This window comes from Protopterus annectens, chromosome 1.part1 (assembly GCF_019279795.1).
Source record: "Protopterus annectens isolate FY-2018-M chromosome 1.part1, PAN1.0, whole genome shotgun sequence".
Classification (NCBI taxonomy): Eukaryota; Metazoa; Chordata; order Ceratodontiformes; family Protopteridae; genus Protopterus; species Protopterus annectens.
Genome location: NC_056726.1, coordinates 912395130 through 912422461, shown reverse-complemented (window position 1 = coordinate 912422461; position 27332 = coordinate 912395130).

Sequence of the window (27332 nt, the reverse complement as noted above, 5' to 3'; positions counted from 1 at the left end):
AGGACCACTTCTATAGCAATGTTAGTTTGGCTTAGGACATTAAAAGTGTTTTTGTCCAAGGAGAAAACCTTGGAGGGGAGGAAAATTAGTATTTTAGATTTATTGGAGTTGAGGGAAAGGTGGAAAGGTGGCAGTCATCTGTGAACATTTCAACCAGGGTCCCTTCATGTTGGAATGGATTTCAGAGGCATAGATACTGAACATGAGGGGACCCAGGACCAAACCCTGTGGGACTCCACTTGTGACTGGTCAGCAGTCTGACATGGAGTCCACTACTTTCGCACAGTGGGTTCTGTCTGTGAGCCAGTTTGAAAGACACCTAGTGATATAGGGGTTGATGCCTAGCTGAGTGTGTTTGCCTGTGATTCCTGAGTGGGGAATGGTATCCAAGGATTAGAAGGGCTGCCTATCTTGTTATTTATTCCATGCTCTTACAAAGTTATTGCATATGTCACAGAGCTTATAGGGCTGCAGAGTTTCTACAGCTACCTCTACAGTGGATGACAACATTGGGTCTTGTAAAATGGACATTGGGATGTGTACTGGGTGGACAAAAAAAAAAAATTGCAAAACCCAGCTCCCAATGGATATGCTACTCACGCAAACACCCCTCCCACAAATAAACAAATGATACTCTTCTCACACACACACTTGTCAGAACTGAGATTAGAACCCCTACTTATCTAGTTATTGTTAATACAGTGTTATGCATTTATCGCATGCACCACAGATCTTATAGGGTGAAAGGTGTTCTAAGGTACGTCTAAGGTGGGGAACATCACCAGCCCTTGTAAAGTATGGCAATGGGTGATGTACTGGGTCAGAGAGGCCACAAAATGCTTTAACCTACACATATACACACTTACACACACAAATACACTCACCTTTGTAAAACTGAGGTTTGAACCCCTGCCTAACTAATTATTTGTATTATAGTGTTACACAATTATCACACATGCCACAAAGCTTTTAGGGCTATGGGTTGCCCAAAGGTACTTCTAAGGTTACTGACATCAGCAGGATTGCTAAAGTAGGGCAATGGGAAGTGTACTGGGTGTGAATCGGCTCAAAATCTTTAACCTACAAACACACACATTTTTACATTTGCCAGGACTGAGATTAGAACCCCTATCTAACTAGTTATTTGTACTATAGTTTTACATAATTATTGCACTCGTCACATAACTTGCAGGGTGGTGGGCTGCCCAAAGGTACTTCTAAGGTGACTGCTGAAGTAGGGCAATGGGAAGTGTACTGGGTGTGAATGGGCTTAAAATCTTTAACCTAAAGACACAAACACATACACTTTTACCTTTGCCAGGATGGAGATTAGAACCCTACCCAAACAGTTATTTGTACTGTAGAGTTATGGAATTATCACACGTGCCACAGAGCTTGTAGGGCTGTGGGCTGCCCAAAGGTACTTCTAAGGTGACTGACGTCAGCAGAAATGCACATGGCACAGAGCAATTGGAAGTGTACTGAGTGTGAATGGGCTCAAAATCTTTAACCTACAATGATGCACACAGACTTTTAACAGGACTTAGATTAGAACCCCTACCTAATAGTTATTTGTACCACAGTGTTGCACAGTTATTGTATGCACCACAGAGCTAATAGGGCAGAGGGCAGTCCAACAGTACTTCTATAGTGAAAACCACAATCTAGTAAAGTAGGGCAATTGGAGATGTACTTGGTGGGATTGGACTAAAACATTTATTCTTACTCCCACCCCACAAACAATCACAGTTACATATGGTGGGACAGTGACTAGAACCTTTACCTACCTAGTTATTTGTATAACAGTGTTATGCAGTTATCACATGCACTATAGAGCTTAAGGGACTGAAGTGAGTCCAAAGGTACTTCTAAGGTAAATGACATTAGCAGATCTTGTAAAGTAAGGAAATGGGAAGTGTACTGGGTGGGTTAGGCATCATAATACTTAGACCTACAGACACACACACACACACACACACACACACACACACACACACACACACACACGCGCACGCACACACACACACACACACACACACACACACACACACACACACACACACACAAAGGTTGGTGATGTGATATTCCAACCCCCACATCAGTACCAATAGACAATGAATTTCATCTTCATGCTGGCACATGCCAGTGGTTACAACTGGCATGCAACTGTCTGCAGCAAGACATCACTCTATGCCATTCAGTGTATCCCTGTGTATGACTCACTCTGTGTGTGTGTGTCTCCCTGTGTGTCTCACTTTACCACTGTCTGTCCCTCACTTCCCCATGTCTATGTGTTTATACTTGACATATTGTAATATGTTGCCCATATATATGTGTGTGTGCCTATCACATGCAACAGATACAGATATCCCACATATGTGCCACCTACAGCTGGCTGTGGGTAATCCTGTCTGATGAGTGTGTGTGGAGACACTTAGCATTGCATAGCTGTATGCATGCAAAGACATTTGCACAATACAGATATATATATATAGTCTGATGTAGTTTCAGACATGGGCTTCACTTCTATAAGTGTAGGAGCATGCTCAGTATGACCTTCTATAGTAACTGTGGGAATCCATTCCAGGGATAGTTGTACTCCAGTCTGGGGTGTTGTGTGCTACAGCCATACCTTGCAACCTGTTTCTGCAAGATATCTGGAGATAGGCTGCCAATATGAGAAAATAATGGGCCAAACATAGGGGGTACTGCAACTATTGCTCTTATCAATATAGGAGTTGCTTGAGTTATATTTTCTGACATATGTAATGTTTGACACTGTACTGTATTGTGTCATTACCTACTGACAGATATAATCAGATCATCATAGTTATTTACCAGAGAAATGCAAGATGGATGATCCACAGACCTATATTATGATGGAAAGGCTAGACATTCTTACACATTCTGGCCAGTTGTGAGGTGTGGCTATAGCTGATTGACTGATGAAGCTGTATAAAAGGTCCAGCACCTTGGTAATATACTGGCTGGGGATCTCCTGATTGTGCAGTATTCTTCTTACCTGAAAGGTCATATCCGGTGTGGCCATACCTGTCAACTGTACAGATTCTCATAGATTAACCAGATTCATGCCTCATATATCTGGTTCGTTTCCTTTAACATTGTGGTTTTCTAGCACATTTGTTGCAAATCACTCAGGGTTGCAGTCAGTGAATAATGGCAGAACATTAGAGTTTCAGACTTCACACTCTTCATGACATCCATGTTACTACACACACCCTCTGTTATTATGTCAGTTTCTAACATTATGAGAGCAATATTTCAAATGCGTCCCTATAGTTGGTCCTTTATCTCACCATTACGTATGACTTTGTCCAGATTTCTTCCTCTATGAGGTTGAGAGGTATGCTACTAGCATTTAGAGGCATGGCCTTACATTTGCACTTTGTTAACGGTGTTAGTAGTATGGATCCCATTACATTCCCTACAAAGGCACTATGGGTGAGGCATGGGCCTTTGCTAGAGGCTTGTAGGACATGTGAGACTGATGCAGACCATCTGTAACAAGGCAATGTGATCTTTCACTCATATGTTCCCAGGCTGCCAGGCAGTGGACTCCCTCGGGGTGATAATGGTAAGTTAAAGAATGCACTACTGTGTTACTAGGCACCTTAACTCTCTATGTATGTGAATCAGACATCTGGACAAAGCCTTGAGAAATTGTGTGACAAAGGCCTAAATATAGGCACCATTGTAACTACTGGCCTTACAAACCTAGCAGGGTGATACAATAATCAATTTTGCATTAGACTGCATTCTTCTATAGGGTATGAAGTCTGAGACACTACAATCCATTATTATTTTCTGAATTTAGACTTTCATGGATTGCCAGTGATTTGCCAGACAACCACTATTTTGGAATAAAGACACCACAAATATGAAGCAAACCTCTGTACATTCTTGCAAAAGGTCTGTACAGTTGGGAGGTATGGTAGGCATGGTGTAGGTTACTCCAACCTGAGTACTGTTCATATGTGTGGCCATCTGTACATGACCTGTCCAGCTTCCCAGCAGTAATGGATATTGACATCTGGAAAGTGTGTACAACTCCCACTGTAGGTGTAACTGACAAGAAAAATAGTTGGCACTCCATTTCGTGGAACATGGCCCTCTCTACCACAGTACTGTACCTAGGGCACTAGGACATACCAGCCATGAGAAGTTGCTGGCCACATCCTGACAGTATTCCCCACATATATGAATAGCTCATTGACCCCTGCATATTTTGAACATGCAACAAATTATCATGTTGATTGGGACAGCCCTGACAATTTGTGCTCTGCTGATATTACCCTACAAAATTACATGTTACTGCATTTCTATGGGAATATGGGTGTGGGAGGGTACACCTGTCAACTGTACACATTTGCACAGACTGTGCTGATATTGGCTTTACATTTTGGGTCCATTTAGCATAGTATTGTGCTCTGTCCTGCAGAATAGAGGCATGTCACTAGAGACCACAGGTTAGATTGTAATGGCATGCAATTGAGTTTCTGACTTCTTACTCTTCAGAGCCTTACTGCAAATGCAAAGCCTGCTGTGATATCAATGTGTAAGTCTGTAGAGGAGCAGTCCATCATTGTTGCCATTTGTGGGCCTCTGCCAGACATTCCTTTATGGTTTTCTATGGCTGACTTGCTGTGTGAGTCTGAGGGGTAAGTATGGGATCCCCACATTGACATCCATGTATGTGACCTATGACCCCCCCATATATACTGCTGTAGGATTTGTCACCTTAACTGATACTGCATAGGTATTGTTGTTTAGGATATTCTACTTTTAACTGATAACTGATGTCTACAGAGATAATACCTTCCTCAACAGCCAAATCCAAAAACTGATCAATATCATGTTTAAATTTTGATGTTGGATCAAAAGGCATAATCATGTAATGTCTAATATCAGATATTTGCCTCTGTGCTTCGGCATGATATTGCTCCCATTCTTGAATGACAACTGCCCCTCCCTTATCCACTGGCAAAATCACTATGTTCTTATTCAATCTAAGTCTATCGATGCAAAATCATTCCTCCATGCTGATGTTATCTTTCATGATGTTATATTTATGAAAATTTAAATATAAATCTTTGAGTGCATTGTTTTGAAAAGCTAAAACCATAGATGACATGGGTGGTTTGAAAGTTGATGGTCTAAATTTGAAAGGTCTGAGGTCAATGTTGTCATCACCGATCTCCTCCGAATCCTGAAAATATAATTTTAAATTCAACATACTGCAAAAGTTAATCAGATCCTGTACAAAGAACTGTTCTGGTACATAGAAACCCGGTAGAAAACTGAGACCTTTATTCAGAACTTTGATATCTAGTTTTGTAAGTGTCAGAGATGACATGTTATGTACATTATCGTAAAGCATATCTAAATCTTGGTCATAATATCCAAACTTCCCCTGAGGTCTAGTGGTACCTTTGTTTTTGTGTTTCCTCTCCTCTCTTTTTCTTGATTTGGGCCTAAAGCACACCCTGCTTCCAAATTGTTCCCGATATTGTTCCTCTTGGGGACTGGGGACGTACTTGTGTGGCTATCTTCCCAATCTGTATTAGAGGATGAGTCCTCCCCAGAGGTAATTGATTCTCTATTCCACTTTTTCAAAATAAACTTGGTCCTGGCTGGCCTAGGCCCTTTTGGAGTCTGATTGGGGGTGAGAAATTTGACCTTCCGGCGAATTTCAAAGGGTTTCCCTCTGTCATAGTCACCCACATCTTTACTGAACTTTTTGATTTTTTTTGTCCTTTAGGATTTTTTCAAATTCTGAAAGGTCCTGATTAAGTTCATTGATGCAGGAATTATAACATGACAAGGCTGTGTACTTCTGAAACTCTTCACGAATGGTAAGTACCTCTCTGGTTTGTTGTTATATCATTCTTTCATAATGGGATGCCACTGCATTCACAAAGCCCATAGAGGTATGTCGCTGTACTTCTAGCCATTAATCTAGCAATGGTTGATCCGGTTGTGAAACCATCCATTGTAACCTAATCCTGAGCCCTCTTGGCACAATATTCTTCTGTTGATAAGCCCTAAAATGTCTAAGATGCCATACATTGCTCCTCAATTGTTTCATTTCTCTGGTAAGCTTAATAAAAGCTGATTTGCATTGCTGATCAGGATCCTGGATAGCAGAACCACTGTTGCCATCAGTTGATCCCAACCCAAAAACTCTGAGATCCTCGGAATCCAAGGAGAGACCTCTAATAATAGACAACAAATCCATGGTTGACTAATGTGACTACAAAATGTATAATCTAATAGATAAAAACATTGTGTACTATTCAAATAATCCAGGCACAAACTGTTGTGCTTTAAGATATGAAGGGAAAATATTTTACATAAGATGTGAAAAAAAATGTTTGTATAATACCTATTATCTCTTTATCATCACAAGTTTGCCAAACTGGGTATTCACCCCATTAAAAATGGATGGCATAGGTTACAAAAATGGATATTCACCCCAATCCACAATTTCCAAAGAGACACTATAGATAATGCTTAAGGTGTGAGGAAAATTTGTTTGTATAACACCTAGTATCTCTTTGTCATCACCAATTTACCAAACCGGGTATTCATCCCAATAAAAAAATGGTTGGCATAAGTTGCAAAAGTGGGTATTCACCCCAATCCACAACTGCCAAAGGGACAATATAAATAGTCAAACCCACCGGTGAAAACATCAAACGGTGAGTAATGTGCTATGTGTCCCTAAGAAACCCAATGTGGCATAATCAATCAACACACCCAAAGTACAGCCAATACTTCACCTCCCCAAGAACCAAAATATCAAGAATTCTATATGTAAAATCACCTTAGCCAAGATAGGACAAGTGTCATAATATACCAAAAAGAGAAAACTACATATATTGGTCAACAATGGGTCTGGTATCCAAATACCCTTGGTCAATGCACAATAATACTAAACCTATTGAGTAACTCACAACTGTGGAGAGAACCCAACCAATTAAGTGCCTAATGCAATATCAATATGTTTATAACAATGATGATCTCCACCAGAATACGTAAAAATGGCTTCATGCAACAGCGTCGCCTATACGTTATAAATGAATAACAAATAACCAGACTGTATCATACCAAATGTAAAAATTCACTTAGTAAACTGCAAGGTTATCTTAGCTCCGTATTGCCCAAATCTGTAAGTATTAATAAACAATCCTTGTGATAACAGGCACTTGTGCTAATACTAAAAACTAGTTATAATGTTGGCAAAAGTTAATTTAACATGAATAATGCATTTAGGATAACCCAAATGCTGAAATTTCACAGTAGGAAGTCCCTTTGTTTCAAACAAATAATTGAAACTACCTCACAATTAAGGAAATCATGCATTTGAATATCCTAGGTAAAAATAGAATTAGAACATAATGTTAGAAACCTGGTCAGTTACTCAAATAGAATGTCCAATGAACAATTCTTAATAGAAAGAATGCACAGCAAAACGAAATACATAACGTAGTCCCAATATAGAAGGATGACCCCAAACTGTATTTGTTTGATGTGGGGTTCCTCCTAATGGGAATGTTGACAGAAGCCCCATACTATAAAGTACAAACATGCCATGTATATACTAAACACATTCCTACATACAGGTGTTTATCCCAATAGTTATTGAGCAAAAATTAACCAATCTGTAAAACAAAGGTCCTTCAAACCATTAGTTTACCATCAAAATTCAAAGACATTGCCTTATACTCCTACTGGATAGGCAACAAAACAGTCACATTAAAGAGCAGCTTGAAAGAAAAATGTGAAATTGTCCTACATAAATGTGTCCATAAACGATGAAGTATTTGTCCCCAATTCTAACCGCCCTCGGATGAACACAATCCGTACACAAAAAAGCTTCCGGACGCTTGTAACCAATAGTCAAAAGATGTAATCAAGTACAAAGAAATTTATATCTAGAACATGGAACAAAACCTTGATGATGAAAATCCCCTTGATTGCCAAGAATATGTGCTGCCACACCAAAGGCATACAGCAGTTCAAATAAGAGAAGGCCAACCCAGGCAATTATTGTTAATGCAGAGTCCCTTTTGAAAAACATCAAAAATATTGTATAATCTCCACATCTGACCATATGAACTTCTAGTAAATTCACTTTGAAAATGGTGGACAACCTTTTCCTGTAAAGACATGTATATTGTTGCATAGGAAATAACCCTGAAGAAACACTCAACCATTCCAGAGTCAGGAGGCCTGCTCTGGCCGTATGGTAGATGTTAGCATAAAAATAAAATGTCATGTATAGCCAAAAGAGTCCCTTGGATGTAATATCAAATAGTTAACCTTAATCCATGCCAGAATAAAAATGTAGACCCATCCTATGTTGATAAACGAGCAATATAGTGTTCCTTGATTTCAAAACACAAGTCAACCAAAAAGCCAAATCTTTACAGGGATCTACCAATATCTCCAGACGTACTGTACTGACAGAATCCAAACCAATGAATCCACACACACAAGCCAGCCACTTATGATGTAAGAATAAATCTAAACTGATATAAATACTGCAGCAACTGAAAAAATCCAACCACAGTTGAAAAGATAGCCACACTGTATGTTGCCCCCAGCAGGAATGAAAACAAACAACTAGAAAACTTGCACAGATGGCAAGTGCAAGGCTCCAAACCAAAAGGCAAAGTCCAAACCAAAAATGAGCCAGCACATGTACAGTGGGTCACAATCTAATTTAATATATAAATAGAAACTCCATACACATGAATCAAATCGGTTTCGGCTAATGCCTTCTTCAGTTGTATAAACAAAAGTATAAAGTTGCTGGAAAACATATAAATTTATATACAGCCCAATCTTGTGTGTGACTGCACGATTGGATAAAAGTAAATTCAAAAATGTTCATTTAATCATGGTGGGATCAGCCCCACCCCCAATTTGACTATCCACTTGTTTTCTTTATTATTATTATTATTTACATTTAAATTTTCATAAATATAACATCATGAAAGATAACATCAGCAGGGAGGAATGGTTGTGCATCAATAGACTTAGACTGAATAAGAACATAGTGATTTTGCCAGCGGATAAGGGAGGGGCGGTTGTCATTCAAGACTGGGAGCAATATCATGCCGAAGCACAGAGGCAGATATCTGATATTTGGCATTACATGATTATGCCTCTTGATCCTACATCAAAATTTAAACATGATATTGATCAGTTTTTGGATTTGGCTGTTGAGGAAGGTATTATCTCTGTGGACATCAGTTATCAGTTAAAAGTAGATTATCCTAAACAACAATGCCTATATTTATTACCTAAAATCCATAAAGATCTGGATAAACCACTTGGCTGACCAATTATTTCTGGCAGGGGCTCATTAACAGAGCCGTTCTCGGAGTATCTTACTACATATCTTAAACCTTTGCTTGGATTGGTCCAATTTGCCAGGATTCAGGATACTACCCAGTTTCTTGCCATTATTTCTGAGATGCAATTGAAAGCCGACTGGCTTCTGTGTACTTTGGATGTCACCTCTCTATATACCAGCATTCCTCACTGGGCAGGTCTCACTGCCCTGCAATATTAGCTGGATAGAGCCATTCTTTATAAACCCATATATGCGGATCTATTAATGGCTTACGTGGAGGAGCATCTTATTTATGACAACAGTCATGATATTTTTTTGAATGAAATTGACATCTGGTGCAGATATCTTGATGACTGTTGACTGGTGTGGAAGGCTGATGTGGCATTCTAACTAGAATTTGTGGAATACCTCAATGAAAACAAGTGGGGTATTGAGTTCAAGCTAACTTTTCATCAACAGGAAATTACTTTCCTGGATGTTTTGATTAGAAGAACCAGTACAGACACATTGGAAAGAGAGGTTTTCAGAATATTTCCACAATTTAATACACTTCTACATGCCACCAGCTTCCACCCACAACATGTCATCAGGAATATTCCCAAGTCACAATTTCTTAGGATCAAAAAAATCTGTTCCAGCTCCTCCACATATGGTCAATATAGACAGGACCTGGTTAACAGATTTAAAAACAGGGGGTACAGAGCAGGTGACATTTGCAGGGCCAGTCCTTTTGCCAATCAACAGGACAGGAACCAATTGCTCTCATATCAGCAACGGTTAAGGAAAATAGACAAGAAGTGAGGCTTGTGACAACATATGGCAGAAACACCTGAATCTTCATGGATATTGTGGGTAAACACTGGAATGTTTTACAGTCAGATATCAAACTTAGGGAACATCTGAATCACAACTGCTCTTTCTCTTTCTGCAAGGTCTGTTCTTTGGGTTCATTGTTCAGTCATTATAAGAAATGGAATGAGGTTAATCAATTTCTAACTCAAAGAACAATCACTGGACGTAAACTGGTGGGATGCATGCCATGTGGACACTGCACATATTGTCCTAGAATATTTAAGACAGATAGTTTCAGTAGCCACAATTCACCCATTCTTTATATTTCATTTTTTGCCAACTGCAATACCAGTTGAGTCATCTATCTAGCCAAATCCACGTGTATGGCATTTTATGTGGGCCAGACCTCACGACCTTTAAAGTTTAGAATAGGTGAACATCTGAGCGCTGATCACAACAAAAAGCAATCTAGTGCTTTGTATAAACACATTTCTAAACATTCTACTGGGATTTTTGGATTTACTGTTATTGACTGCATTAGGTATAAAAGGAAAGACAAAGCCACTCTACATGAATCCCACATGGACTAAATGAACATTTTTGAATTTACTTTTATCCAGTCATGCAGTCGCACACAAGATGGAGCTGTATATAAATTTATATGTTTTCCAGCAACTTTATACTTTTGTTTATATCACTGAAGAAGGCATTAGCTGAAACCAGTTTGATTCATATGTATGGAGTTTCTATTTATATATTAAATTAGATTGTGACCCACTGCACATGTGCTGGCTCATTTTTGGTTTGGACAGCTGTAACGAATGCCAGATGTCGGAGTAGTGATAGCTTCCAGGGCTGCCATCATACACATTCATGATAATGCCCTGGGCATTGCACCAACCTGGCAGTTGATGGAGGGGAAGCCCTTGCAGTTTATGTAGACCCTACCCTGTTCACCAGGTAGTGCTTTGATGTGGATGCGCATGCAGTCTATCACACCCAGTACCTCTGGGTATTCTGCTACACAGTGGAAGAGATGCATATTGCTGGTCCTCTCCTCACAGGTGTTGGGCAAGCAAATGTGCTCACTGGCATGTGGTAGCATGGCATCCAGGAACTGGTGGAGTACCCTGGATGAAGATGCCTGTGAGACCCCCATTATGTCTCCAGTAGGTCTTTGGAAAGTACCTGTAACTAGTATTCATAAGGCTACACATACCTTGGTATCCACTGGGATGGGTTCCCCTCTGCTGGCTCTGGGTCTGAGTTGAGGCCATCATTGTCTCTGCCCACCCTGTAGCACTCTACTATATCCAGATCATGTAGCCCCTGGTAAGTTTACCCCTGGGTCTGAACACTCTTCTCCTCCTCCTCAGTCTGGGGTGGCTGTCAGTATTATCCTCATCACCACCCTCAACCTCTAGCACATTCTGATGGATCAAAGCAATGGCAGCACCTACCATTTTTTTCAGTTAAAATTCCCCCGCATGTGTACACCAATGGTCAAGGTTTCTGGGAAAACCAGACTGAAAGGTGTTTGCACAATTTATACTGTTGTGCTGGCATTCCACCTGCTTGCTATTTTATTTGTACCTGATTACTTTTATTCTGATATTTGCCTTTTTCCCTTCCCATTTCCACCCCCTTTTAAGCCCTCAGGTGCGCTTGCACAAGCCCAAATATAAGCAGTCCTGCCATTTCTGTTTTTTTTTTTTTTTGTTTAAACCTGGTGTGCACCGCACAAACCCATTTAGCTAAGGTAAACAATGAGAAATGGCCTTCCCTTGGACATGAACATGCTCTTCATTTCATCGATTAAGTCAATACAGCCTCATACACACCCCTTGCTTAGCTGTGCTTAGCTAAGTTCAAATGTGACCCATGGAGATCCAATGTACTTACACCAAGCATGACACACACCCTTTTCATGTCAGCTGATTCTCCTGCTTACACCACTATCTTATAGCTCCAACATGGTTAGGTGCAGTTTGGCACTTGTCTTCTTTTTGTGATTCAATAAATTTCTCTCATAAGCATACCCCACTGCCTTAGTCTCTAGTTACAGCACTACACCAGAACATTTTTCCTTAGCAACCACTGATCCCTGCTGTTGTTTTGATTCTGCATGCATAGAAATAATGTCAAAATGCAGATTTCACTGAAAATTGCCCTTTCACATTTTTTCTTTATTATCTGCATGGTCCAGTTTGAGCCACTGCCCTATGCTAAAATGGCCAAGATTGACCAAAAAAAAACTTTGAATTTTATAATTTTGCAACACTTTTTCATGCAAATGGACATATATTTGGCCATTGGCATGCCTAAGGATTAGAATAAAACAGTTTGAGCTCTCATGCCTCTGTTTTGATTTTTGCAGAAATGTATTTGGCTAGCAGCCGAATACATTTCTGCAAGCTACACTATTTTGCCACGGATGCCTGTCTGCCTACTGGATCACTAATTGATCTCATTTGCATGGTTTCCACCAGCAAATGAGGTCATTAACATAATCCACTCATGTCCATGGTTGAATGGTGTTGGCAGGCTTGTGCACGTCCCCAGGCTTGTTTACTGGATTGCTCAGTGGCCATATTCTATGCAGGAGCGCCTACACCATTCCTGCATGGAAATAAGCCTTATTGAATCCTGATGTTTAAGTTTGTACCTAATTACGTCTAGTCAGTTACTTCAGCAAACCACATGTATTAACATGTCCACTTCCACTACCCTGAGAAAGAAAAGTATTTACAACCCTACCTTGAACACTACTATTTGTATTTTTGAAAAATGTTATATCAAAGACCTTTATGATTTTCAAAAGGCAAAATGTGTTTCTGTAAAAAACACTCTCTTTGGATGAACAGTGTACACTTAATACATTGAGAAACCACTCTGTCAGGATGATGAAACCAGACAAGAGGGGTGAGGTTGCCATAGCAGATAAAATTGCCTATGTAAGTAAAATTCATAACAGGTTACAAGATATGCCCAAATATAACATAGCTTCTAAACCAAAATTAATATAGCCTACCAGAAGAGTGATATGTTTTAGAAGATTGTTTGACTCAAGGCATAGTTACTTATGAAATCTACAACTTTCTTTTTAGTAAGAATCCTCTTATACCGGCCAATTTTGGTATCTCAAAAGTGCATAAAAATGCTGATGACCCTCCTTATAGGTTGATATTGTCTGCAAATGATTCTAAAACTTACCCATTAGCAATCTATGTTGACTGGATTCTCAAGAATGTGTTAAATGGCACCCAATGCATTTTAAAGGATTCTTGGGATTTTCTTAACAAGTTGAAACATGACTCATACAGTGATGACAATATGCTTTTAACAGTGGATGTAGTCAATTGATTTTCATTGATAACTCATAAAATGGGAATGGATTTTTTTCCATTCAGCACTTTTAAAGCTTACACAACTAGATCACTTGTCTATTAGGTTACTTATGGACCTCTTGGAACTTGTACTTACTAATAACTTTATTTTCTTTGAGGGTGAATATTTCAAGCAGGTGCAGGGAGTTGCCATGGGTGCTGCATGTGCCCCAATTTATGCAAATCTGGTGATGTGCATGTGGGAGGAATAGTATATTTTAGACTCCCCGTACTCATGTTGTTGGACGATTTCCCCTGGACTCACAAAGCTCCGAGCAAGAATAAGGCTATTCTTGCATGGAGTGGTTCGTGTCCATTTAGGATAGCAGTGTGCCTTGCATATGCATGAAGGTACGCTGCTATCTAAACTAAATGGACACAAACCAGGAGCAAGCACAGGGGGCATGTGTCAGCAGTGCCTGCACCTGAACCACACCCCCTTAGCTCTGAAAGTGATGTATGGCACTTTCTGACACAGATGAGTCTCAAGCCATATAATATTAGAGCCTGGCTCTAATATTATACGATAAACGAGTGCCCACAGACACTGAAATGTAAATAGCTAACATTTCAGTGTTCGCAGACACTGAAAAAAAATAAAAAACATAAACACCTATAAGACAGCAGCTTTCAAGTGCATACCCCCAAATGTATGCACTCTTACCCTCCATGCATGGAAGCTGTAGAGCAAGAGAAAAGGAATACAAAATAAAAGAATGTAATAATATTTTTTTTTCATGAAATAAATCTGAAGTTTAAGTGCCGTGCAGCTTGTTTGCATGGCACACCATTATGTTTAGCCTAGCTAAAATCCTGAAAATGATAGACAAGTGCTGCTGTGATAGAAAACGTCATCAAGCTGCTGTAGCATAGTGGAAGTGCCATGGTATAGCATGTAAACATGCCTGGCTCAAATCCCCCTCTGCTAAATTATTTAATAAACCTTTAAGGAATTTATAGGTTCATAGGTTCATAGGTTCATACTAGGCTATCTGCCCAAGGGCATTTATAAGCCCCTTTAGTTTGAATAAAAACTATGCCTATCATTTTGCTGTGCCTCTGTCAAGCAGTGACGCTGAAGTAATCCCTGGGGTATATCTGCAATCTCCCATCCATTGGTCAAGATTCCTCTTGAACAAGACCAGAGAGGTGCTCTGCCTCACATGTACTGGGATTTTGTTCCACAGCATAGGGAGTCTCTGGGTGATGAATCATTTATAATTAAGTCTCCCGCCTTGTGGTTCTGAGGGATCTAGATTTTTGAGGTGAAGCATATTCATCAAATCTGGGTTTGACATGGCGTCACCTCTGAGCAAGCGGTATGAGACTGAATAGAGCTGGAGTTCTTTCAGTCGGCAGCATTTTTGAGACCCTTTATCCTTTTGGTGAGGAACTTTGGGGCCTTTCAAGCTGCAGCAGGTGTCTGGTCAGATACATTCAACGGGCATTGTACTCAATCATAGGTCTAATAAGTGATGAGTACAGGGGACGATGACCTCCTTGATCTAGATGTGAATCCCTTCATGATCAGGTGGGTGATATAGAAGGTTTTCCTAACTACTTTAGCAACATGAGTGTCAAACGAAGGCTACTGTCAACCTGGGTCCCCAGATCTCTGATGACTTTTTCTGTGCTCAGTGGATTGCCACCTATATGGTAGCTAGGTAGCCTTGTTTTTCCCAAAGGGTATGACTATGCATTTTTGGCTTAACTTCAGGCCATGGCTCTGGCACCAGTTATCCATTTCTGTGAGGCCCTTCTGGAGGATATCTGTGTCAGATGTGTTTTCGACTATGGCCCAGTTTGCAGTCATCTGCAAACTTTGTCCCTCCTGTGTTTGCTTGTACAGTAGATGCCGAACAAGAGTGGACCCAGGACTGACTGTGGGACACCACTTGTGACAGGCTTTGAGTCTGACATGGCTCCAGCAACTCTGACCCTGTGGGTTCTGTCACTTAGCCAGTTTGCAACCCATCTTGTGATGTATGGGTTTACATTGTAGGCTGTATGGACTGCCTTTCCTCATCAATGGCCTTGGTGACTGTCTCAAAAAGTCAACCAAGTTTAAGAGGCAGGATCTGCCTTTGACAAAGCCAAACTGAGTTGGATCCAAAGTCTGCAAGTTCCCTATGTCTTTATTTATGAGTTCCATTATGATCCTCTCCATGGCTTTGCAGATAAGGCTTGTCAAGGACCACAGTCGCCAGGCGCCCACTCTTAATGCAATATCCTGAGGTGAGGCTAAGATTAAACAGCTGTCCTAACTGTGGGTTTAATTCCTCATTGAGTTCATGAAGCACACAGCCGGGGACACCATCCGGTCCCATGGTTGCTGTGTTTTTGCCTTAGTGAGGGCAGTTCTCACCTGGGCGTTGGAGATGTTTGGGGGGCTACAATCCTCTGGAATAGATATCTCTCCTTTTGGGAGAGATAGCACGTATAGCACAGTGGAGGTGGGAATATGTAAAATATAAATGTAAAAAAATGTATAAATTTAATGAAAAAAAAAGATTTAAGCAATGCTTTGCTAATGTAAACATTGCTTACCTGCTGTCAGCTCTGCTTAGCTGGTGCAATCATTGCTATGCAGATTTGCATGGAGCTAAGCATAGTGCTGCATATTAAAACTGGCCAATCAAGAAAAATTGCAGGAAACCTGCCCTATTTAAACCGCAAAGGCAGGAATACAACAATAACCATTTGGGATTGCACACAGCAGGACCATAATGTCTGGGATCGGTGAAGGTATGCGCTTCCGAGCACAACATTGGGGCATCCAGGAGTCCAAGGTCATGGTTGGGCTCCTAGTTAAAAACCATGATGGCAGGCTGCTATAGGGCCAGTACCAGGGGTTGCAGTACAAAGTGGAGGCCTGGGACCAGCTTGCAGTTGATCTCACCAGTGCCAGTGGCATACACTGGACTGGTGAGCAGGTACGTCATCACCATAATGACCTGAAGCAGAGGAGGGGTGCACTCTTGGACCAGTGGATCCATGAAGCCTGAGCGCAGGATGTTCCACCTGTCTGTAAGTATGCAGTCTTATGTATCTCTAACTAAGTATGGAAAAATTTTAGCTTGTGAATGTGCAGGTGTGATTAATGTGTGATGTCTCCCCATACAGCTGCTGTGGACATGTCCCTGAATGTTTAGACTCATGCCCAGTGACTGGCGTTAGCAGTATGGTGAGTACAGAATAACCCCTACTATTACCAGTAAAAAATCAAAATTATAGTAATGGTAGTACTGCCTGTATATATAATTGTGCTGTAAAAGTCAGGAATAAATGCCTGTGTCAGGCTACCAGTGTTACAATGGAGTATTCCCAGCTGCTGTGTAATACAGATATCAGTAGCAAACAAGGTCCAATATGCAGGAGAGGAATATTAGAATATGCATGAGTGTGTCTGAGTGAACCTGCAAAGAAAGTGCCATGTCAGGGCTACTGTAACAGTTAGAAATAAAAAGCATTCCCCTGTGCATGCAGGAATAGTAATTGTGGATTTCTGAGTTGTACACAGATATAGGTTCATAGGTTCATAGTTAGGTACTGGGCTATTGACCCTAGGGCCTATATAAGCCTAGCCAAAGGTACCCTGGCTTTCGCCACCCAAGAAAATGATTTTCCTGTGCCACTGTCGAGCAGAGCCACATAAGTGATCCCTGGGGTGAATTTCCTATCTTCCATCCAATCATCAAGATTTTTCTTGAACAGTGCTAATGAAGAGCTTTGTTTGATATAGATAGGTAGTTTGTTCCAGAGTATGGGAAGTCTCTGGGACAGGAATCTATCCCTCCAGCATGTTCTGTTTATTGTGGTGACGAGGTTTAGGTCCCTAGAGTGTGTAGCTTGTAGGGATTGGGATTTCTTTAAGTGGAGCATGTCTAAAAGCTCTGGGTTTGACATAGCTTTGTGTGTTAGGCAGAGATCGCCTCTGAGTAGGCTATATGCAACAAAGTAAAGCTGCAGTTTTTTGAGACGGTCTGCATAGGACATCTCTTTGAGGCCGGTAATCCTCTTTGTGAGGTATTTCTGTGGCCTTTCCAGTTGTTGTAGATGTCTTGTGAGGTACATACCAAAAGGGGCATTGTACTCGATAATGGGTCTAATGAGTGACGAGTAGAGGGGAACAATGACCTCTTTTTTCCTGGATGAGAAACCTTTTGTGATGAGGTGTGCCACATAGAAGGATTTCCTGACTACTGTGGTGATGTGATTATCAAAGGAGAGACTACTCTCCACCTGTGTCCCAAGGTCTCTTATCACACTTTCGGTGTTGAGTAGACTAACACCTATGTAGTAGTTCATGGGTACTGAGTTTTTACCAAAAGGAATGACAATGCACTTTTTGGCATTGAGCTTGAGGCCATGGCTTTGACACCAGGCATCTGTCTCAGCAAGGCCCTTTTGTATGATGTCCACATCTCTTGGAGTTTTGATTATGGCTCCTAGTTTGCAGTCATCTGCAAACTTCATTAGCCAAAGATCTTCTGTGTTGGCCTGTACTTCAGAGAAGTAGATACCAAACAGGAAAGGACCCAGTACTGAACCCTGTGGTACTCCACTCGTCACTGGTCTGAAGCTGGATTTGGAGTCTGCTACTTTCACAGTGTGGGTTCTGTCAATGAACCAGTTGGCAACCCATCTTGTGACATAGGGATTTATACCTAGTTTAGTGAGTTTATCTATAATTCCAGAGTGGGGGATGGTGTCAAAAGCCTTGGTGAGATCTAGATAGGCCGTGTGAACCACCTTACTCTCATCTACGGCTTTGGTGACTGCTTCAAAGAAATCTATCAGGTTTAGGAGACATGATCCACCTTTTACAAACCAGAACTGGGTGGGGTCCTGAGTTTGGAGATTACCAATGTCATTGTTTATAAGTTCCATGATGATATGCTCCATAGCCTTGCAGACCAGGCTTGTTAGGCTAATGGGGCAGTAGCTTCCAGGGTCTGTGGGGCTCCCCCTTTGTGGAGTGGAAGAACTGTCACTGTGCACCATTCAGTGGGCACATAGCCTGAGGTGAGGCTATGATTGAACATGGTACTTAGGTGGGGTGCCAGTTCGTTCTGTAGTTCATGTAGAACACAGCCTGGGATGTTGTCAGGTCCCATGGATGCTGTGTTCTTGGCTTTGGATAGTGTGTTTTTTACCTGTGCATCCATGATTACAGGAACGTTGCATTCTTCTGGTATAGAGATGGGCCCTTTAGGGGATGACAGGGGTAAAGTTAGCACTGAACCTATCAGCCAGGATGTTGGCAATATCTATTGGTTCTGTATATTTAGTGCCACTGTGCTGTAACTCAGAGCAGATCTGAGTGTTGCCATTGAGATTCTTGACATAGCTATAGAATGCTTTGTGGTTGTCTTTAGAGTCAGTGGCGATTTTGTTTTCATAACTTGCTTTGGAGGATTTTATGAAGGATCTCAGCTTCTTACTGAAACTGACCAGGGAGTTTCTCCAAACATGGGATTTTACTCTTTTTTGCAACAGTTTCTTTCTTCTATTGTAGAGTTTGTTTATGGCAGGGGACCACCAGATTGGCTTCCTTTTTTTGGAGGATAGCATCTTGGTTCTGTTAGGGATTGCACGATCCATGCACTCATGTAAGTGCTTATAAAGTGCATTTGTGTAGGATTCAGCAGTCATACCTCTGTTGTCCATCAGCATGGGTATCGTGAAGTTTGCCACTTCTGTCTTAAGAAGCATGAAGTTGGCTTTGGAGAAATGTTTTACTGTGGTTTCCCTAATCGGGGGTGGGGGAGGGATGTGGATGTCTAGGTTGATTAGCTTATGGTCGGATCTGACCAACGAGGAGTTGACCTCTGGTGTGGAGCACCGGTTGCCCATGTTGGTAATAACCAGTTCTAAGATATTGCTGCCCTTGGTGGGGGTGTGGATAAGTTGATCCATGGCATTGGAATTTATGAATTCCAGAAAACGTTGAGCACAAGAGTTGGTACATGAGTAGTTTTCCCAGTTAATTGTAAGTTAGTTGAAATCGCCCATTATTAGGGTGTTAGGTTGTACCCTATTATTTTCCAGTGTATTAAGAAATGAGGAGTGGGAATCCTGGGTCATGGTGGGGGGTCTGTAGTAAACTACAATTTGGATTGCGGTCTTGCCCAGAGTTAGTTGCACTTGGATAATCTCGGATGCATTATGCTGAGCAACTAGCCTGGAGGTGTGGATATCCTTAATGAATATGGACATGCCTCCGCCTTTAGTGTTTTGGTCCAGGTTAGGTGGCCGAAAGGTGTGGTATGAATTATAGCCTGGTAATGCAGGGGTACTCTCTGGAGCCTTGAACCAGGTCTCTGTCACTGCACAGATGTCGATGTTCTCCATTTTAAGAAGTGCCTCGAGAGAGTGCATTTTGAGGTTTAGACTTCTAGCATTGAGTAGCAATACCCTCAAATTCTTCTTGCCTGTACCTGTTAGGGTGGTGAATTTGTCCTTTGAACCTTGCCTAAAAAAGGCACTATAGGGGTGGCTAGAGCCTTAGCCAGTATCCGGAATCCCAGGGGCGACAGGTGCAGGCCATCTCTGGCAAAGCATCGTGGCTTGTCGATCATGTCATCCCAGGCAGACATATACTGGATCCCCTTAGAATGACACCAGAAGCTTAGCCAATTGTTGAAGTCAATCATTTTGTCCTTGTACTGTGGCATCATTCTGAGTGATGGCAGGATGCTACTCAGGGCTAGGGTCATACTTGCCTGGGCTACAAGATCAGACAGCTCCTCCATGTCCCTTTTCATGTAGTCCAAGGAGGTACGTCTCAGGTCATTCACACCAACATGGACAATGACAGAGTCATATTTGTACTTGTTGTGGTGTGACCTGAGTGCATGCATTATGAGGTGGATCCTGGCACCCGACAGGCAGCTGACAGTAACTTTCTCCTTGTTTAGCCTGATGAGTGGAACATCAGTGTGCCTGACTATAGAGTCACCTATGACTAGAGTGTTGGGTACATTGTTATGCCTTATGGGCTGTGGTTGAGTGGCACACTGAGTTTGTGGGCTATGTGTCATTTGGGTTGTGTTGGGGGGGTGGAGGTTGCTTGTGTTTCTGCTTTGGAGGTCCCTGTTGCTTGTGCAGGTTTATACTGAGAGCCTCTGCGAATGTAGGTGTGTGTTTTGTGGTTCTATGTGTGTGTTTTGGTGGTGTAGGTTTTGAGGGACTATGTGCTGAGTGTGTATGTCAGAACTAATAAAGGTGTGTCATCTCACTTGTACCTGATAAATAGAAATGTTTATGTCCTGCAGAATACATTAACTGAAGTGAACTGATTTAGCACTGCTTGTCTGCATGCTTTAGAATGGGCATGTCAAATAACTGGAAAAAAGCAACAGTACATATTCCCATCAGAATGCATTTTACTTGTTTGTCTGCCAGCATTGACCTGTGTTAACCTTTCAATTTCAGCTGTAAGTAGCTGTGAATGTACTGAACATGTATAAGGCTAACAGGTGCAGACTTAAAACCTACAATGTGTACTCAGAAATCTAAATTGCAGTATGTAGTAAAACAGTCAAATGTGCAATCCAGCTAATGGGCATGTTTCACAAACAGTGACACCAATGTCTGTTGTGTATATATAATTTGTATTGAAAATGGGAAACAAATAATGTAACATGTCATAATAAAAGTACTGTGCACAAAAATATGTACTAGATAGAAATGTCACAAACAACATACAACACCTCCCCAGTAGCTTAGTCTGATAACGACTAGGCCTGTAGTTCAATTTTTCACACACAGCATGGTTTGAATCCAGGGACCACCACTAACATCTCATTCTGGTTCTACAGTTGTAAACTGCAATCTGAATAGAAGAAATAATGTACTGCAGCACATACATTTCCCATACAGGACACACAGGTGAAGAAATCTGAATAGAAATACTAGTATGATGTGTATAACTATGAAAGGTGTACAATTACTGCGTTGATCAGCCCCAGTCCCACAAATAGATGCAAGCTAGACATCCACACTCTGCAGTCTGGCCAAGACAAGCCCCTCAAGTATCCCACTGTCATGGATAGTTTCCCCAGTTGCCAAGAAACCTGCACATAGAGAATGTCACAGTAGATGTATGTGAAAGGCACAACACACTCCAGGGCCTGCAACTAATATGTAAATCTGAAATATGTGTAGAAACAGGAATGTAATGTGCACACAGTTTATCTGCACAGGCCCACAGGTAAAGAAATAGGTATAGAAGCAGGCCTGATGTGTATAACTAAAATAAGGGTACAACTGCTCTGTTGATATCTGCAGCTGTTGGTGTGCTGTAGCATCCCCATGGCCCAGGTAGAGAGTAAGTGTGGTCAGAATGTAGAGTAGTGAATAGTAGTGTACTGACAAATATACTTAGTAGCAGTTGTTAATTGAATCTGTTCCCTTCCCCCACCACTCAACTGATCCAACCATCACACTGAAACCAACATGGGCATATTCCTAAACAAACCTCTACTGTTGGGACCGTTGTTGATTTGGTCGATTATTGTTTAAACTGTGTGCATACTAATATTCCCTGTTGAATAATCATTTTATTGCCTGCCTGACATACCACTAACTGGCATGCTGTTGCAACCCTGAATACCATTCCATATATGCATGGGTTCTGTTTGCTATGGCACTGTTATAATTACACAGTTGTGGGTAAATGGGAATATCCATGCATACTATTTTGACTAATGTTGTAATGTATAAATAAATGAAATAAATGGCACCACAGAAAAGTGAATGTTCTTGAGCAAAAAATAATAAAAGAATAAAGTCAAATAATATAGCAAACTCAGGAACAACCCTACGCAGATAATTGTAGTCAGCATACAAAATGTCTATTCAGACCAAGTATAAATGATATTTCCAACTCAAAGAAGTAATCAGCTGCCACAAACTCTTGATAAAAACTAATTCTTTTATTGTATAACAGATATCAGGTAAGTGCTTTTGCCAAAATGGCTTCCTCAAACCATACGAATACAGATTGGTTCAGCACACACGTTTTATATATATATATATATATATATATATATATATATATATATATATATATATATATATATATATATATATATATATATATATATATATATATATATATCAGCATCTTCAATTAAATGGTGACATCATAATTAATTGGTATACAAACTAAACTGATAATTAATAATACCGCATAATTAAGCAAAGACATTTCATAAATTCATATTATTTAAAAAATACTATATAATACCAAAGGCACCAGCATTAAAAAATGTATAACAAAACAAAAATAATCCATTATTAAAAAATGTATATAAATATAGAAATTATTTAAAAATTACTTAAAAAGAAGTCGCCTATTCTTGAGGGCTGGTTTACTTGGCCCAGGAATGGCACTAATAACAGGCACGGCAACAGTGGAAGTAGAAACGGTTTGATGCATGTATCCGTTTTAAATTCTACTGGTGTTAACTTTGCAGATAATAGTAGAAACTCTTTAGATAATGTTACTGTACAGAATGCAAACTATGTTGTTGATAATAGTCATAATGTTACAAGCAATGTTATTCATAATAATGTGAATTCAGCTGTTAACGTTGCTGTAGATAATAAGAACATGGCTTTTGAGTCTAATATAGATGCTACCACTATTAATAACGCTACATCAGAGAATGGTATAAGTGGAGTTAGCAGCATTGAACCTGCACAAGAGATTACTCATAGTTATAATTTGCCCTCCACTTCTACATCTCTAGTCAATGAACCAGTTGTTCATAGAAAAATTACCCACCATTCTGGTGATATTCAACATCCTGTCCCTTTCACAATTACCAACACATACAGAAGGGGAAGAAGTCACTCTATGAGCAGGGGAAGGCAAAAAAGAAAAGCCCCAGGGGGAGAGCTGAAAGGACCCACTTTGAAGAAAATGTGGGAGAAAATAACAACAACTTAGTGTGGAACCTTTTGCATAGACCCTTAGATAAATACGAATTAGAAGTTTTAAACAAGGGCCTCTCCTTTATACCCACCACTAATGGTAACATGACAGACACTATCTTAGACATTAAATTGTTTGCCTGGAATACCCAATTAAAGTTGCTGTTTAACAATGAAGTTAGTAATATCCAACCACCACAATTTCGCGAACCCAGTGTTTTTATTCCTAATTTTCATCCTTTGGTGGATGCATTTTGTAAAATGGTGGAAGATGATATTTACACTACTTCTAAGCATTCATATATCAATGTTAAGAAAGACAACTTAACTTTCCAGCAGAAAAAGGCCCTAAATAATCTGAAGAATGACAGGAACATCTCAATTAGACCAGCCGATAAAGGTGGTCCTGTAGTGGTGTTAGACAGGAATGATTATAACCTTTATATGAGGGAAATGTTGAGTGATATGACATTCTATTCCCTTATAACTGTTCAAGAAGTTCATGAACATGTTCTAAGGGTATATAATACCCTGGATGACTTGAATAGAAGTGAGATAATTACAACAGAGTTGTTTGATTTCTTATGGGTCGAAAATCCACTAATTCCTACCATCCAAGGTTTACCAAAAGTACACAAAGATCCCATACATCCACCATTGAGACCTATAGGGGCAGGTAGAGGATGGGTTACTGAACCTCTGTCAGTGTATATATAGAAAAAATGTTAAGACCAGTGGTTGATTTGAATCCATTTATTCTTAGAGATACCAAACAGTTCTTGTTAGATCTTTGTAAAGAAACAGCAAGTTTACAAGATAATCTCTCTTACCTTTTAGTCACGATGGACGTCAAGTCCCTCTTCACTATCATTCCCAACTAGCAAGGTATAGATAGTATTCATCAGTATTTAACATATACTGTTATCTTGGTTCCTAAGATAGATCTCTTAATGTTTGTTGTTGGAGACGGTGCTGGAGAACATTTTTCTTTTTAACAATAAATTGTTCCTGCAGAAGGATGGCGTAGCTATGGGCACATCTTGTGCCAATAGCTACGCCAACCTAATGATGGCCATGTGGGAGAAGAAGAAATTGTTTTCTTTATCTTGATACAAGAAGCATGTCATCTTCTATAGACGTTTTGTAGATGACTTGTTTTTTCTTAGTGAGTTAAGCAATTTCTTTGAGGAGATAAATTCCCTTACAGATTTTTTGAAATTTACCATGACAGCATCATCAAGTAGCATTCCTTTTTTGGATGTCTTTATTGAATGCCAAAGTAATGGCAAACTCAATACAGATGTTTACAGAAAACCCTGTTATAAAAATACACTATTACATAGAGAAAGCATGCATCCTATATATGTTTTTAATAACATTATCAAAGGTCAAGCAATTCGAGCATCCAGATTAAATCCAATGCAAGATAGTTTTGAGAGAGAATTAGCTAGTCTCAATGATAGATTACTATCCAGGAAGTATAGAGTAGATGAAATCTCCACTGGCTTCCAGAGTATAGAGTACCTCAGATCTGATAGAGCGTGTCCCTACTTCTCAAAGAAAGGGAATGAAAAGTATACTAATAGATGTAATTCTGCTGATACTAATATAATACCACAGAAACTTTCATTATTTTATACACATGATTTTTATCAAATCAGAGATATCATATGTAAGCATTGGAATGTTCTAACTGTTGATCCCAATATTAAAGACATTGTGGGTGAATATCCACAGTTTTTATTTAAAAATAAGAAAAATTTACACAGACTTCTATGTTACCCGAACACCATGTCTTTTTATAATTATAATAATCATTTAGGCACTGGACCCTGTAATAAATGTAATTTTTGTTCCTATATATGTGATTCTAATAAGTTTGTTCATCCTGCTACATCCCAATTTTATATTTTTGATATTACTGCTAATTGTAATACTGAACATGTTGTCTATCTTGCCTTATGTTCTTCCTGTCTTGCCTTCTATGTCGGTAAAACCGATAGAAGGCTTAGGGACAGGGTGAGGGAACATTTATATCAAATACGTATTAAATCTAATACAAATGCCCTCTCTAAACATATTTTAGAAACTAATAATATGCACACATTTAAATTTATGGTCCTGTATATTAACTCACCTAGCTTGGGGGGGGGGGTATTAGAAACTGTATTGAAAGAAATGAAACTAACTGGATCATTAGACTTCAGGCACATATCCAACCTGGTCTTAATGAAAAGATTCCCATTAAACCAGCCCTCAAGAATAGACAACTTCTTTTTAAGTAATTTTTTAATAATTTCTATATTTATATACATTTTTTAATAATGGATTATTTTTGTTTTGTTATACATTTTTTAATGCTGGTGCCTTTGGTATTATATAGTATTTTTTAAATAATATGAATTTATGAAATGTCTTTGCTTAATTATGCAGTATTATTAATTATCAATTTAGTTTGTATACCAATTAATTATGATGTCACCATTTAATTGAAGATGCATATATATATATATATATATATATATATATATATATATATATATATATATATATATATATATATATATATATATATATATATATATATATATATATATATATATATATATAAGGTGTGTGCTGAACCAATCTGTATTCTTATGGTTTGAGGAAGCCATTTTGGCAAAAGCACTTACCTGATATCTGTTATACAATAAAAGAATTGTTTTTTATCAAGAATTTGTGGCAGCTGATTTCTTCTTTGAGCTGGAAATATCGTTTATACTTCGTCTGAATAGACATTTTGTATGCTGACTATAGTTATCTGTGTAGGGTTGTTCCTGAGCTTGCTATATTATTTGACTTTAATGTTGCAATGTGTTGTGCATGACTAACCAATATTCATTGTTAATTTCGTTACCATAGCACATGTGGAAAGGCAGATCACAGTGGATCCACCTCTCCCATCCTACCTGGCCGAGGCACCAGGTCCCAACATGTCAAGGACCCAACCCAGACCTCCCTCATCTGCTGGTCCTGCACCACTCTCAGGTGGAACCGCTGCAGGGGATGGGGCTCGCCCACACCCCCTGCAAGTGGGAGCGGTGAAGATGTTGGCACCCGGGACGAGGTTTGTGGCATGGTGCGCAGAGTCCTCCAGACAAAACTGGATGACTGCCTGCACCAGGTGGAGGGAAGGCTGGTGCAAATAGAGGGGAATGTGGCCCCTCCAGCCCAGCCCCCAGCACAGCCACCTTTGGGGCTGTGAAGGAGTAGTGGTGATTGGCATCAGGTGGGGACATCAGTGCCACTACTACCATCTGGGGGGCTCATGAGCCTCAGATTCCCAATCACCCTCCCCGTCAAGGTGTTTACCCCCCCCATGTGTCATACACCTCCCCTGTCTGATGCTTGGTCTGTATTGTCTTTCTGCAAATGCAACCTCTCTTACAAAACCTCCCTCATCACACTTACCAATAATGCTTCCTTAACATCCAACTATCACCTTAAAAAAAGCATCTGTCCCACAAAAAATCACATCCCATGCATAGCTCTGCATTTCGCCCAAAGACATGTACCCAACACACAATCTAACCCTACCAATTATCCATATTTTATGATGCCCACAGACTTCCCTGTGGGGTGTGAGGCTCCAAATTCTAAATTGCCCACATTGAAAGTAGCTGTTGCTGCCAAAGAAATGCAGAGCTATGGTCCTTTCATACACCTGACCTGCACATCCCTACTTATTTCTCCTCTTGTATGTCCCCCTGCTTGCCCCAATTTCACCACTTTCCTATCTTACTTTTTTCTTTTCTTTATTTGAAATTAGCGAGGGTTTAAGCAGCCAT